Source organism: Aspergillus lucknowensis (genome assembly GCF_044049455.1).
Source record: "Aspergillus lucknowensis strain CBS 449.75 chromosome Unknown BJX67scaffold_89, whole genome shotgun sequence".
Lineage (NCBI taxonomy): Eukaryota > Fungi > Ascomycota > Eurotiomycetes > Eurotiales > Aspergillaceae > Aspergillus > Aspergillus lucknowensis.
The window spans coordinates 14,286-28,570 of NW_027263633.1; positions in this window are offsets into that span (position 1 = coordinate 14,286).

Below are 14,285 nucleotides of genomic sequence, written 5' to 3' on the forward strand. Positions count from 1 at the left end.
GAAATCAAGATATCTAATTACTTATAATCTTGTAGTAGGTAGAAAAGCTTAAAACTATAAGATATACAAGTATTCAAGATATTCTTTGTAAGAGTTGTTTTGTTAAAAATAGTTAAAGCTAGAATGCCCTAGTAATTAGGTTCTATCTAAAGCATGATCCTATTAATCCCATATAGATTTAGAAGCAAGTCTGTATCATGCAAGGCTACTAGTATAACTAGTAGAATAGGTAAAATTATTCTAGCTATTAGCTATAAAGTTATGACAGGATAATAAAGAGGATAAAGAGCAAAGGGTAGCTAATTTGGATGTTTGGGATGTAGTTAGGGCCTTATATACTATATTAACCCTAGTAATTTGTTAGTAAGATATTTATTTACAAAAAAGTTATTTAAGATAACTTATAGGCAAATAAAATACCTACTAATAAAGCTACTAGCTATATTTTTCTAAGAAATATTATTCTAATAACAAAATTACTAGAGTTAATATAGTGCTAAATTATAAGAGCTTTATCTTAGCTTGATACTACTACCTATAGCCAGTCCTTAATAATACTACCAAAGTAATAAAGCTAGATAGGATAGACATACTATAAATAGTGCAAATATTATATAAAATAAATATAGAAAGACAAGAGTCCCTAGAAATCTATCTTAAGTTAGCAAGTAGAGCTATATAATCCAGGAAATTAGATATATACTATGCTATATAATTAGAATCCTTGCAAGCAGCAAAAATAATAGTAGATATATATAAGGAGAACAGCTTTATAGATTACCACTAATACTATACTAGGAAGGACTTAACTAAGAAAATACTTGCTTTCTAGGCTTTTCCTAGTAAGTCCTCTAGAATATTAGTAGTAATAGTAAGATTTAGTCTTAAAAGTATAGTAAAATAGTATCTATAAACTAGTTATTTCTTATTTCTAACTATAATCCTTTTTTATTATATTTAAGTAACTTAGATTATAAATAATATATAAGTCTATATATTTATCTTGCTATAGTTCTATATTTTACTAAAAAAAAACCTAATCTATAGCCTGATATTTTACTCTCTATCTTACCTTAAAAAATATTTAACTTCTAAGACAAGTATTAAAGGTACTATATCTATATAATATATCCTTAACTATAGAAATATCTTACTTTTAATAGACTACTAAGACTAAAGGCCATACTTTCATAGCCTGGAATCCTGTTATTAAAAGAGGAGAGCTCTATTATTAGTATTTTATATAGATATCTCTAAACAAGTTTTACCTCCTTATTTATCTATAATAACTAAAAATATTAAGATTCTTAAATAGTTTATGGATTCTGCTTACAATAGCATATTATAGCTTGGAAATTTATAGAAATATTAGTAACTTCAAGCTATATAGAATACTAATAAACATAATTATAGAGACTATTATTTTAACAAGAATATATATTATAATACTTATAGAAACTAGTCAAGCTACTACTCTTAGTATAACTAGTATAAAAACTATAGACTAATATTTATAGCCAACTCTTATAATAGTTTATAAAATAAGGGCTATCTAGGGTAATATATAAAATAGCTTGTTTATTATACTTAAGAAATCTTTTCTAAATTTATATAGATAAATAAATTAACAAACTCTAAATTTTATAATATATCCTAATTATTAAGTAAATAGAAATATACCTAGAATTTTAGCAAAGCCTTTTAGTAGTATTTACCTGAGTTTTATATTATAGTTTATGCTAATTACTACCTCTAAAATAAATAGTACTAAGGAGTATTTAACTAATTTAAATAGGAATAATATAATATTTATGTCTAATATAGAGTCTTGTCTACCTATATTACAACTTGGCCTTGTAATATTTGCTATTACTCTAGGTATTTTAGAGATTAGAATACTATAATAAGCTATAGGAGGCACTTAATACTAGTACTAGTAGCTAGTAGTAAAGTCCCTAGATTATAGAAACATGCTTCTCTATTTCTTGAATATTATTAGAGAAGGAAGGGCCTTTTAATATAAAGTAGCTCTAGAAGAATAATATTAACTAGAGATAGATATAGTATAGTATTAGGGATATTAGGTTTAGAATATATATAAGATATAGAGTTAAATAAATAGTAATATAGCCTTTTATAGTAGTAAAGTATAGAACTATCTAGCTATAATTATTAGTTCTAATAAATAGGTTTTAGGACTTATTTACTTTATACTACTATAGCTATTAAGTAATATAGTTAAATATATTAAGTATTAAATAAAACTAACTTACTTCCAAGTATAAAAAAACTAGAAGGTGCTTGATAAAGAAGCTTATTTTTAAAGTCTAACTCTAGAATACCCTTAAATTCTTTATATAAGTAGTTAATAAAGGTATAAATATATATAATTATAATTAATAATTTTCTAGATTCAGGGCCTTGCAAAACTAAATTACTAATAGTTATATTAGATACTATATTACTAGAGTATGGTTAATACAAATTTCTAAATCTATAGCTAATAGATAGTTTAGTTAACTATAAGATTAAATTTAGGACTTTAATATCTATACACTATATTATACTTCTATAATATTATAATCTGATATTATTAAACTTGGGATATTACTAAGATTCCATTTTAATACTAGGAATATAGTTAGTTAGTGCCTGCTTAGTTATAGCTAAAGATTAATCCCTTAAAATAGATTTTTTCCTTTTTTTGCATTATATCTTGTTATTAAATCTACTTACTAGCTCTTAGAGAGCATAATATTATATATTTAAATAAGATTGCACTATAGATCTTTATAGATTATAAATAGAGATAAAAAAGTATTTTTATTAGTTATCTAGATCTCTAGTATATATAATATTTTTTAAAGCATCCTTAGAAGTCATGGTATTCAAGAATAGATAGTCTTTAGAAAGGATAGAGTTAATACTAAGAGGACAAGGCTACTTAGCCTACCCTAGATATATAGTAAAGCAATTATTTAACAGGACCAGGCAGACAATAAACAGGGAGCAGAAAAAAGTTGTTTAATAATAGTATACAAAAGTATGCCAGGTAAAATGCATAATCCTGTTCTACCAGCTGCTAGATTATCTAGTGAATTCTAGAATGTTGACTGTACCCGCGGGGCATTAGACAGAGGCTTGGTAACTATAAATATCCTAATTATTGTTCAACACACCAAACTTGGGTGCAGATTTCTATCTACTTAATAGAATGTAGTAAGCAACACCTATACTCCACGAGTCCTGATTATTGTTGGATCCCTGCTGTGGGAGGTCAGATTGAATTTTTCTTGAAAATTCCTGTCTTACTAAATGCTTTGCATAAGTATACTAGACTTTAGCTACAGCTAGGGGCCAAGTCTGGGCAAGATAGTGTTATAATTGGCTAGTATATAGCAATAATAAGTAATATAAGTTATTATACAAGTATGACTTTTCTATAGATTTATTAAAGTACTTGGAAATGCCAGGTTTGTAATCTATAATATAGAATACCTTGTACCTATAGAAATATTTTATTATCTTAATAATAAGAATAGATAGTCTATTAAAAAGACAATATATAAGGCTTTCTAGCATGCTAGATACCACTAGACCTATACAAGATTCTTAAATTAAGTATTATTTGGTTATTTAATAGTGTTATAAGAAGCATTACCTATTTTATTGCCTTGCCCTTTTCCCTACTTCTTTTTCTTTTATTTCCCTCTTGATACTCTTAATTATCTTAATAATAGCTTCTCTTGCTCTAGTAGTTCCTGTCTTCCTCTATATTATAGCAGCTACTCTACTTTTCTATTAAAGGTAGCCTGTGCTGTATCCTGCTACTAGTATAATTATCTTTATTAATACAATAAAGAGAGCTTTATTAATAGTATTTAAAACCTTATTTCCCTACTATAACTTAATGCTTGGAAAATACTAAACTACTTGGGGAATAGTTATACTTTTACTTAATTTACTAAATCTATTATTAGATAAAATATCTCTAACTTTATAGTTACCTAAAGTTTCTATCTTAATAGAACTCTAGTAGGGCAGGAGTAGTTAGATATTTTTATAATAAATAACTATATAACCTAGTATCCTAATAAAGACTAGCTATTTTATAATAGTACTTCATATATAATATTCTAGTAGAGTTATTATATAATAAATAGAAGCATAGCCTGCTATAGTATACCACTATTTATATATTACTACTTATAGAATAATCCAGGCCTGCTAGAGCAATAAAAAAGCCAATATATTTTAAGTATCTTCTTCTATTCTAGGGTAGAATAGGACTAGTTTTAATCTAGATAAGAGGTATATATAATATTAGTGGTACAGGCCTCTTGTATCCCTATTAAAAATACATGCTTTTATTTTTCTAGCCCTTACCTGCTTGCCTTAAGCTAAATTAGGATTTTAGCTATAAATCAGGCCTATATAATATAAAATAACTATATATATAGCTAGAGGCTAAATTAGCCTTAGAAAATAGTAGTATAGAATCTTACTCCTACTTGTAATATATTTTGTCTTGTTTTTTACCTGATTTGGAAAGTCCAATTATTTTAATAATCTTAAATAAAGTATGTTATTAGTCGCCTTGTAGGTGCGCTACCTATTTATAAAATAAATAGCTCTTAGTTTTTTATAATAGGGTCAAGCATTAGGCTTGGTATTTTCTTGTAGGGATAGGAATTCATATATAACTACTAGATAGTTGTCTACTATATCTATGTGATTTGACTATTGGTTCTTTAGATACTACTATAATATCTAGGATATTCCCCTATAGTCAGGAGTGTCTAAGTATGGTCTCCTAGAACTTGTAGGCTAGTTCTTAGATAATACCTAAGTAGTAGATTACTAATATAGAATATATTAATCTTTTTACTATTATCAAAATATTATAAAGATAAGGTAAACACCTGGGCTGTGTAATTTTGTAATGCCCAAAAAACATATACATGGGCTTAATTTATACTTGCACTTGCTAATAAACTCTAAAAATAGGCCTATATAAAATATATTTAAAGACTAATACTTATTATATTAAACTTAAGCTGACCTAAATATTAAATACTCCTCCTATTTTAGTAGCTAGTAGATAAATAATACTAGGCCCCCTATACTAATCTATTATGATAAATAGATAGGGCTAGCTAGTAGCACCACGTGGCTAAAAACTCCCTTGACTAACTATATAGTACTAGATACTATCTATATTTTCTTAACATGGTGTTATTTATTCTTATACCTATAAATACTTAACTAGTACTATTTTTAAGAACCTATAGCTAAGCAACCTTTATATTAATATAGGATTTTTCTAGTACTACCTTCTATACTAGTTATAAGGGGTCAAGCAATTATATATCAAGATTAATCTCTAACTTTATCTATAAATTATACTATCCTTTTATTAAATCTTCTTGTAGTTGCAACTTTTTATATCTCTTTTCTTTTTTAAATATATACTCTTGAGACTTGAAACAGCTTTTATAGGAAAGCTCTATTTAATTTCCCTTCTATAATATTGGCTGCCTATAATCTATAGGTAGAATATATAAGGGGCATTGCTTTTGGCTGGCTAGCCAAAAGTATTAATAATCTAGATAAGGACTAGTATTCTAATATAGAGGATAGCTCTTTCTTAATTTTTGCTAACAAGATATAGGTAATTATTTTGCTTTATTATATACCTTATCTTATACAAGTAATTACTTACCTAAAATAGTAAAAGACTATAATAAACCCTAAAGGGGTAAAATGCTAGTCTAGATAGGTTATCCACAAAATTAACTAACTTGGATAAATAAAGTAAAAAGAGATATTTAGTAAAACTTATACAACATGATATATTTATTACCTTAGTAATTAAAGCTAATAGTAGAATAGCAAGCTAAAATTAGAACTTAACTAGTAAGCTTCTAGACTAAACATTATTATTAATATTTTATTAATATTTTAAAAGATTAGAGAAAGGATTAGGTTCAAAGCCTTAGGATTTTTATTATTTTTAAAGTAACCAGGATATAGGATCCTAGACTAGACTAATAAATAGTATATTAAATATACTATAATATAAGCTCCCTATTAATAGAGATACATGTATCTCCCTTAAGCTTATACTTAAAAGAAATACAAGAGAAATTAAGTAAAAATTAGTCTTATAATACTAAACTCTTTATTATTAATTTGCATGAGTAAAACCTGCTAATATATTTCTTATATCTAGGAACATGTTAAAAAGTTAACTAAATAGTCTATAGAAGTATAAAAAACTATTAAGTAGTAAAATAAGAATTAGTATATTTAAAGGGCTCTAGTAACATGTAGATTATTTTAAGAATTAAGAAATATAGTTTAGACTTTAACAAAATTTTCTAGTAAAGAAATAGCTAATTAAAAGTATTATTAAAATTAACTCCTTTCCAGACACATAAGCTTAAACATAATCTAGAGCTTAGCTGTAAGAAAGATACCTATACTATAGTACAAAAGCTATCTTATAGTATTTAAGACTATTTTAGACAAGACTGGGAAACTAGAAACAAGTATACAGGAATATAAATCTATCCTATAATAGCTAAAGTCTCCAATTAATAACAAATAATTGGGTAAGCACACTATAGTATAACGCGATTTTTAGGTCGCTTTGTACTGTCGCTTTACAATATCTAATTAAGGCTTGATGCATGTAATTTAGGGCTCTTTTTTAGGATCATGCAACAAATAATTCTAGTAGAGTAGTATCTATTAGTTTTAGACTAAACTATAATATATAGTACTAGTTATAGGATACTATATCTACTTAAGGGGCCTTAAACAATAGTTAATCCCTATAAATATAGAAGAAGTAGTAAGGCCAAAGTTATCAAGCCTATATCATACTAAGTAGAATTTAGTGATGGCCTGAGGTATTAACTCGCCAATAGTAGTATTCCTGTAGTTCCATATATATCAAGCAGTGCCTGATACCCTAGGCATAGTAAGTAAGGATACTCTAAACATAGTCTAGTTATATTCCTGTAGAGCTTGGAAATGTTAATATAGTATAGCAATATTATCCTTTTTTTTTTTTTTTTTTTTTTTTTTTTTTTTTTTTTTTTTTTAATTTATTTATTTTAGGGGTCAGTTTTTATCACCTCCATGGGCTACTTCTCTTGTGGATAAGTTTACTTGCTCCCTGGCTATTAAGATAGTGCCTTATTTTCTTCTTAAATATATTTTTGTGTATTAGGGGGGAGTTATTTTATAAAAATAATTTATAAGGAAGATTAAGATTAGCTACTTAACTATATTCTTATTTATACATGATATAAAGCTAATTTTAAAAGGATAACAGGCTACTTTTACTATAGGATAGACTGTTTTAGACCTTAATTAAAGACTACTTTATAATTAACTATATTATTTAGCTAATTATTAAAAGTTTGGGCTAAGGGAGGCTTGCTTATCTTCTTGAGTTTTTGCTATTATTATATTAATTATTATAATTGTAATATCTTGCTATAATATTACTAGTTTTTGCCCTATTAATTAAAGATTAAGGTAATAAGTATCTTAAAACTCTTTAGCTAGCAAGCAAGAGATAGAGCCTATTTTTATATATTTTATTATTACTATAAGTATAGTTGGCCTTTGTCTACTACCTTAAAGTATATAGTATATTGTAATAATTAAATAATATATTTTTAGAATAAACTTGAAATTTTTAGTAAATAATTATATTGTTAAGTAGTACTATTTTATTAGCCCATGCTTGCTAGAAGAGGTATTTAATAGCTTATTATACTTGGCTATAAATATAATCCTAATATAGTATCTAGGTGGGGTAGTTATAGAGGCAAAATACCAATCTAGGCAACTAGTAGTAGCTAATATAACTTTCTTTTATACAAGCTTATCTATTAGCTTTCTTGCTAATATATTAAGGACCATCTTAAGTACTAGCTACTAATTATACTATACTACTAGCTAGATGATATCCATGCATATTAGGCTATATATCATGCTTTTACTAAAATTAGTATTGATTTCCCTAAATAATCCTATAATTCTATTAGGTCTTATCATAAGTATACTATTATTACCTTTGTTTTCCTATAAACACGAGAATAATAAAGCTTTTTATATTATAAAGGATGTGCAGAAACTAATAATATAATTAGTTATCTATATTTATACTAATAATCATGGCATTTTTACTTTATATTATCTGCTAATTTGCCTACCCTATTTTCTATATAATATATTATATCTTTTTAATTATAGCTGTTTCCGCGCTTTTATAGCATATTTTTAAACATATATTATATTTCTAATATATTGTTTATGCCTTTCTTGGAATATTTATATTAAGTACTCTTTTTAAAATAGGATATGTGGCTTTTTATAATATATTCTAGAAAGGCCCTTAGAGTAAATCCTAATTAGAAAAGTATAAGGATAGTAGTATAATAGTAGAAATAGTCCCTATATAACTAGTAAGTATATTTCCAGGCTAATATATTAATCTCTAGACCCTATTATTTAATCTATGGTCATGGTTCTAGGTATCCTCTTTTATAGTTACTTCATGGTCTGTAGATTACTAGAATAAATTAAAGCTCTTAGTCAAGGTACTATAGTACTAATTAGGGTTCTAATAGTTGCTACTTTGGCAGGCAAATATTAATAGCTATTATTATAACTTGCTATTTTTTAGTAGCTTATATAGTACAAGTAAAGCTATTATATAGTACAAAACTATTCTTCTAGTTACAAGTAATACTAGTATCCTTGCTATAAAGCTATATATTAAATACCTATTTTACTATATTAAGTAAAGGATATCAAAGACATGCTATTTATATCTAGTTTAGTAGTTATCTGGAATACTTGTTAGTAGAAATTTGCTTATTAAGATAGGGAAGTAGGTAAACAAGCTTTTTTATATAGATAAAATAAATAAGCTCTTTTATATAGATAAAATAAATAAGATATAGGTAAAATAGCCTAGCTATTATTCTTTATTTAGTAACTTAGCCTATTTAATATAGTTTATAAATATTATAGATTACTATATTTAATCTAAAAGGGTTATGCAAGATAAATTTAAATAGGGGACAAGGGTAGGTCCTTTAAAGTTTTATAGATTTTATGGTAATATTAAATAAAAAAGTTAAGGGCTATTAGGCATGTTTATCTAATAATATAAGAGAAGAGAATAGGAAAATATTAGCTATAAATAGGTTAAGTTTATTAATTAATCAATAACATGCTAATCTAAAATAGTATCTACCTCTAATTTGACCAGAAATAGATTAAAAGAGGCTGTTAGAGATTACCTAAAATAGACTAACTTTATAGAATTAGATTATCAGCCTGGGATCTAAGGGTCTCTATTAAGAAGTCCAGGCAATACAGGTAGAACCCGTGAGAAAGATAATAATAGAGAATCTATGCCCTTAGCAACTATTAAAGTAGGAACCCCTAACCCCTGGCAGGTTTATTATTAATATAATCTAGTATTGATTATACATTACTCCTAATAGTCTTTTTTATATCTTGGATAGGAGTCTAGTTTATAATAGGCCTGCCAAGCTACTAATATAGCTAAAGTAAAGCTTCTAAAAGATCTAAGATTAGATTTGGTATAGAACCTTTCTTGAATTTAGTCTAATCTCTCAAGACATGTTGAGTTTCTTGTCCCTGCTATCATAAATTTTATGCTAAGATCTTATTAGGCCAACCTATATCTAAATAGTGATTTCCCTTCTATCCAGAACCTCAAATTGCTAAATTAGATAGCTTTATATAGCTAAAGGCTGAATCTAATAACTAATAATCTTTTCTCTTTAATTTTAATTTAATTTAATTTAAGCTGCTAGGCTAATATAGACTAGAAGTTCCTATTTAGGCTAATAATTAGAGTAAATTTAATAAGAAATTAGTATTTTCTAATTTATTACCAAGTAGGAGCTATAAGACCTGGTACTTACTTTTTATATATATAAGCTTCCTAATAGTAGAAAATTATTTCTTATAACATGTTTTGCTATACTAAAGTCTTGAAGTAGTCTAAAGATTAATAATAGCAAGTTCTAATATATATAGCTAAATATCTAAATGCGCTCCTAGGCTTTCAAAAATGCTTCTAGAATACTAGCTATAGTTCTTTAATTCAAGCTTCCAAAGCTATAATTCACAGTCCTTGCTTTATAAAACAAAAAAAAAAAAATAGTATTAATATCTTGATTCTACCTACTATGCCTAATATAGTATATGCTACAAAGGACAATAAAACAAATAGAAAAACCTTGAGATGTAGGACTTATAGGTACTATATAGATCCCTAAATTTTACCTAGATATCTTAATTTAAGAATTATAGTACTCTAAAGCTAACTATATATATTATACTATACTTCCTATTCTAGAGAAACCTTAAAGCTATAAGTTTATAGAGTATGAGCCTAATTTTATAATATATTAAATAGTATTTAAAGGAACAAGTCTAATACATAACTTATAGCCAGGTTTTAAATTATATATTCTATATAACTCGCGTGATAATTTACTATATATATTTGGAAGTAGAGCAGGAAGGTAGAAACATCTATTAATACCATATTTTAGATAGCTATTAGCCTTCTTGAATATCCCTATTTTCTTAAATTAGTATACCAGGCAACCATGCTAATATCATGCCTTATTTTCCTATAGTTTACTTTTTATAACTATAAGGAGAATAACATAGGGTCTTTTTATATTATAATCTAAAAGTATAACTTTATAGCTATTTTTTATATCCCTATCCTTATGGGCAGGGTTATTCTACTAATCTAAAAATACATGTGGATATATCCTATAGTCAGGATCCTATTTTATAATATTAGATAATTATAGTTCCCTTATTACTAGGTATTTATAGTAATAGTACTTTAAATAGACTTCTTTTTTTCTATTAATAAAAATCTTCTCTAAAGGTAGCTTTACTATTTCATGACTATTTATAATATTATAAATATTTAAAATAATACTAGACAGGAAGTAAACCTTATATTTATCTTTATTATATTACTAACTATCTTAAAAAATAGTAAAGAACCTTTAATTTTTATCTCTAAAATTATCTATATAATTAATTGTAATAAAAATAAGATAAAAATAGTTTAATAATTTTCTTGGGTAATAGGCACTTAAGTTATAGCTAATAAGGAAGGGGGAATATTAATTAATATCTAAAGTAGTCTCTAGCCAAGTTATATTTTTAAAGATCTATTTCTAGAGTAGAATACTAGTACCTAGGATGTTTTTAATATCTACTAGGTTAAAAAGGTCCTTAATACTTAACTAAATATTATATGGAGTTTTGAAAAACTTCATGCCTCATGTACTAGTATATCCTTTTTTTAAATCTTGCTAGGCAGGGGGTATTATAACTTTCTAAGTTCTATAGGAAAAGATTTAATATTATAAAATATAAAATATAACAAGTATAAGGCTTTTATTCTTATTATTAGAAGCTAGAAACCCTTTATAATATATTTATATTTCTATCTATAGAGTTAGCCTATAATAAAATCTATATTCTAATTCCCCTACTATTATATTTTACAGGAAGTTAAATAAGGAATTTATAATAATTAACTATACTCTAATACTATAGCTCTCCAAGTATTGCTTATATACCTCTAAACTAAAGAGATAAGAAAGGGTTTAAATAATTATTATATTATAAATAACCCTAGAATCCTGTTTTAGGAAATATACTTATAATATTAGAAAAGAGTAATTCTTGTTAACTAAAATTCCTTAAACCTTCTAGATAATAAAAAGTAACACCCTTAAAACCCTTATCTCTTGTATCCATAACTTTTAATACTCTATATAGTTAGTTATCTAAAAAGCCTGTCTTAGATAGCTTGGTAAGATATATAAAAAACTCTAGTATTTTAAAATACTATAACTTTATTTTTTTTTTCTATATTAAATATAATATTTTATAATAGCATCTTCTAGTAGTATGAAGGCTTAAAATATATATATTTCTAGACTAGTATAAAATAGTAAGATAGAATATTTAAAGATTAGACTTTAAAAGGTTATAAGTGTTATGAACCCTCAGCCAATGGTCAGCGGAGCGGAGTCACAAGGCAGAAAACTAAGGTCAAGGAGCCTTGGACCGCGACCCAGTTGTCTAAAGCCACTCTGGATTTAAATCCAATCTTGATAATAAACCAACAAACCTAAGCACTACCTGATTCTAAGACAAGGGCAAGCAATGCTACAAGAATATGACCCACAAACCACACGCCTACACAGACAACAATTACTATTATAAGGAAATACCGCGTATTCTCCAAGTACAATAAAAAGACTATGGGTTAAAACTGTGGCCACTATGTGACTACTATAGCCTACTACAGGAACAAAAAAAATAGGAATTATTATAAAGAAGAATTTCAAATTACTCCAGGGATGTGGTAAACAGAGTTACCCTAGTAAAAGGCTATATAACTATATACCATTTAGTATACTATTTAAAGATAGGAGAATAGTATACAGGACCATATAATCTAATTAGGTATACTATTTGGTATACTATTTAGAGGTAGGAGAATAGTAGGAACTTGGGAATACTTAAGGATACTTATTACTACTATATCTAGCTTTCCTATCTTTATAATTAATACTATCATTATTCTAGAGTAACTAGTTCTAAGGATTTTTATAAAATAACTTGTCTAGCACTTACTCTATAGGCTATAATATATATATTATAGGCTGGCCCTGCCTTTTTACCTTAACTTTAACTAGACCATAACAAGTCCTTATACTTGTTAGACGTGACCGCGCCAGGTAAGAGAGTCAATCCAAATCCTTCGGAAGTCCCGTGTGAGAGCCCGGGGTTAGAAGCGCACGAGAGGTCGTCGCTTCAATAACAATAAGGCTTTTACTTAGCCTAAGGCCTTATATAATTGACCTGGGTGTAATAAGTTGTGTTAATCAGAATATTCTAGAACTAGCTTATTTTCTATTTAAGTATGCTATTTAGGAATACCAAAAAGAAATACTAGAAGAATAAGCTACCAAGCTTTAGTAATTAGAAATTAATAACAAATACCTAAAACAACTTAGATACTAATAACCCCATATCTATCCCAGCAAGAAACTCTATAATATCTACTCTATAGTAACTATTACAAACATCTATAGTACTATCAGGTACTAACTTCCCATGTATAAGTTCTATTATAATATAACTAGCTATTTTTATATTAGTTAACTTAGTTATATTTCTATAATAGATCTTAATATTTATAAAATCTACTATATAAGGTATTAGTTAGCTAGATAGATTTAAGCTTAATAATTTGTAAAATATAAAATACTAATCTTAATAATTCTATTATATATTATAAGTATACTTAAGTATCCTAGAAATCCATAAACAAGACTAGTTAAATATAGATAAGCCAGGGCTTCTAAAATCTACTTTATTAATATATTAAATACTTAAATTATAATAGTATCTAACTTACTTGGCCTATAATAGTAGCTAGCTATCTATTATTAAGATATATTTTATATACTACAAGATAGTCTAGGTAGAATAGTAGATACTCTAATACAATATACATATATTTTTAAAGGTTATTAGTAAAAAATATCTTGGATAAGCTTACTAGATATAGATACTTAAATTATTTATAATACTAGAAAATATAGTTAGAGCCTTTCTTAGGAAATATTCTAATAGTAATAACCTAACTTATCCTATCTTAATAGATTACTTTTAGAAGCTATATATCTAACTTGACTCTTATATCTACTTTATAAGCTTTCCATAGAAATTCTACTCCTACTATAGATTTATATCTAGAAAGTAATCCCTTATTATTTTCTACTTAATAAGTTTGCTTGTTAGGGAAGTAAGTAGAATCTATTATATAGATAGTAATACTATTATTCTCTATATAATTAGAAGAGCCTCTAAAAAACTTAAACTAGATAATATAATTATCTATTATAGTCTTAATTACTAGATAATTTTAAAATAAAAAAATATCTAGATATATATAAGAGTATTTATAGTCAAGCTATACTATATTATTATAAACTATTAAATAAAGTAAGGGTTACTAGATTAGGTATAAGATTTGTTTAAATATCCTTTATTATTATCTTGTAACAAGTTCCTAAAATCATATATATAATACTTGTATTTTATCTTCCCTTCTTTTATAAGGTTATACTACTCTTATAATAGCACAAAACAAGAGTATTATAAATACTTACTAT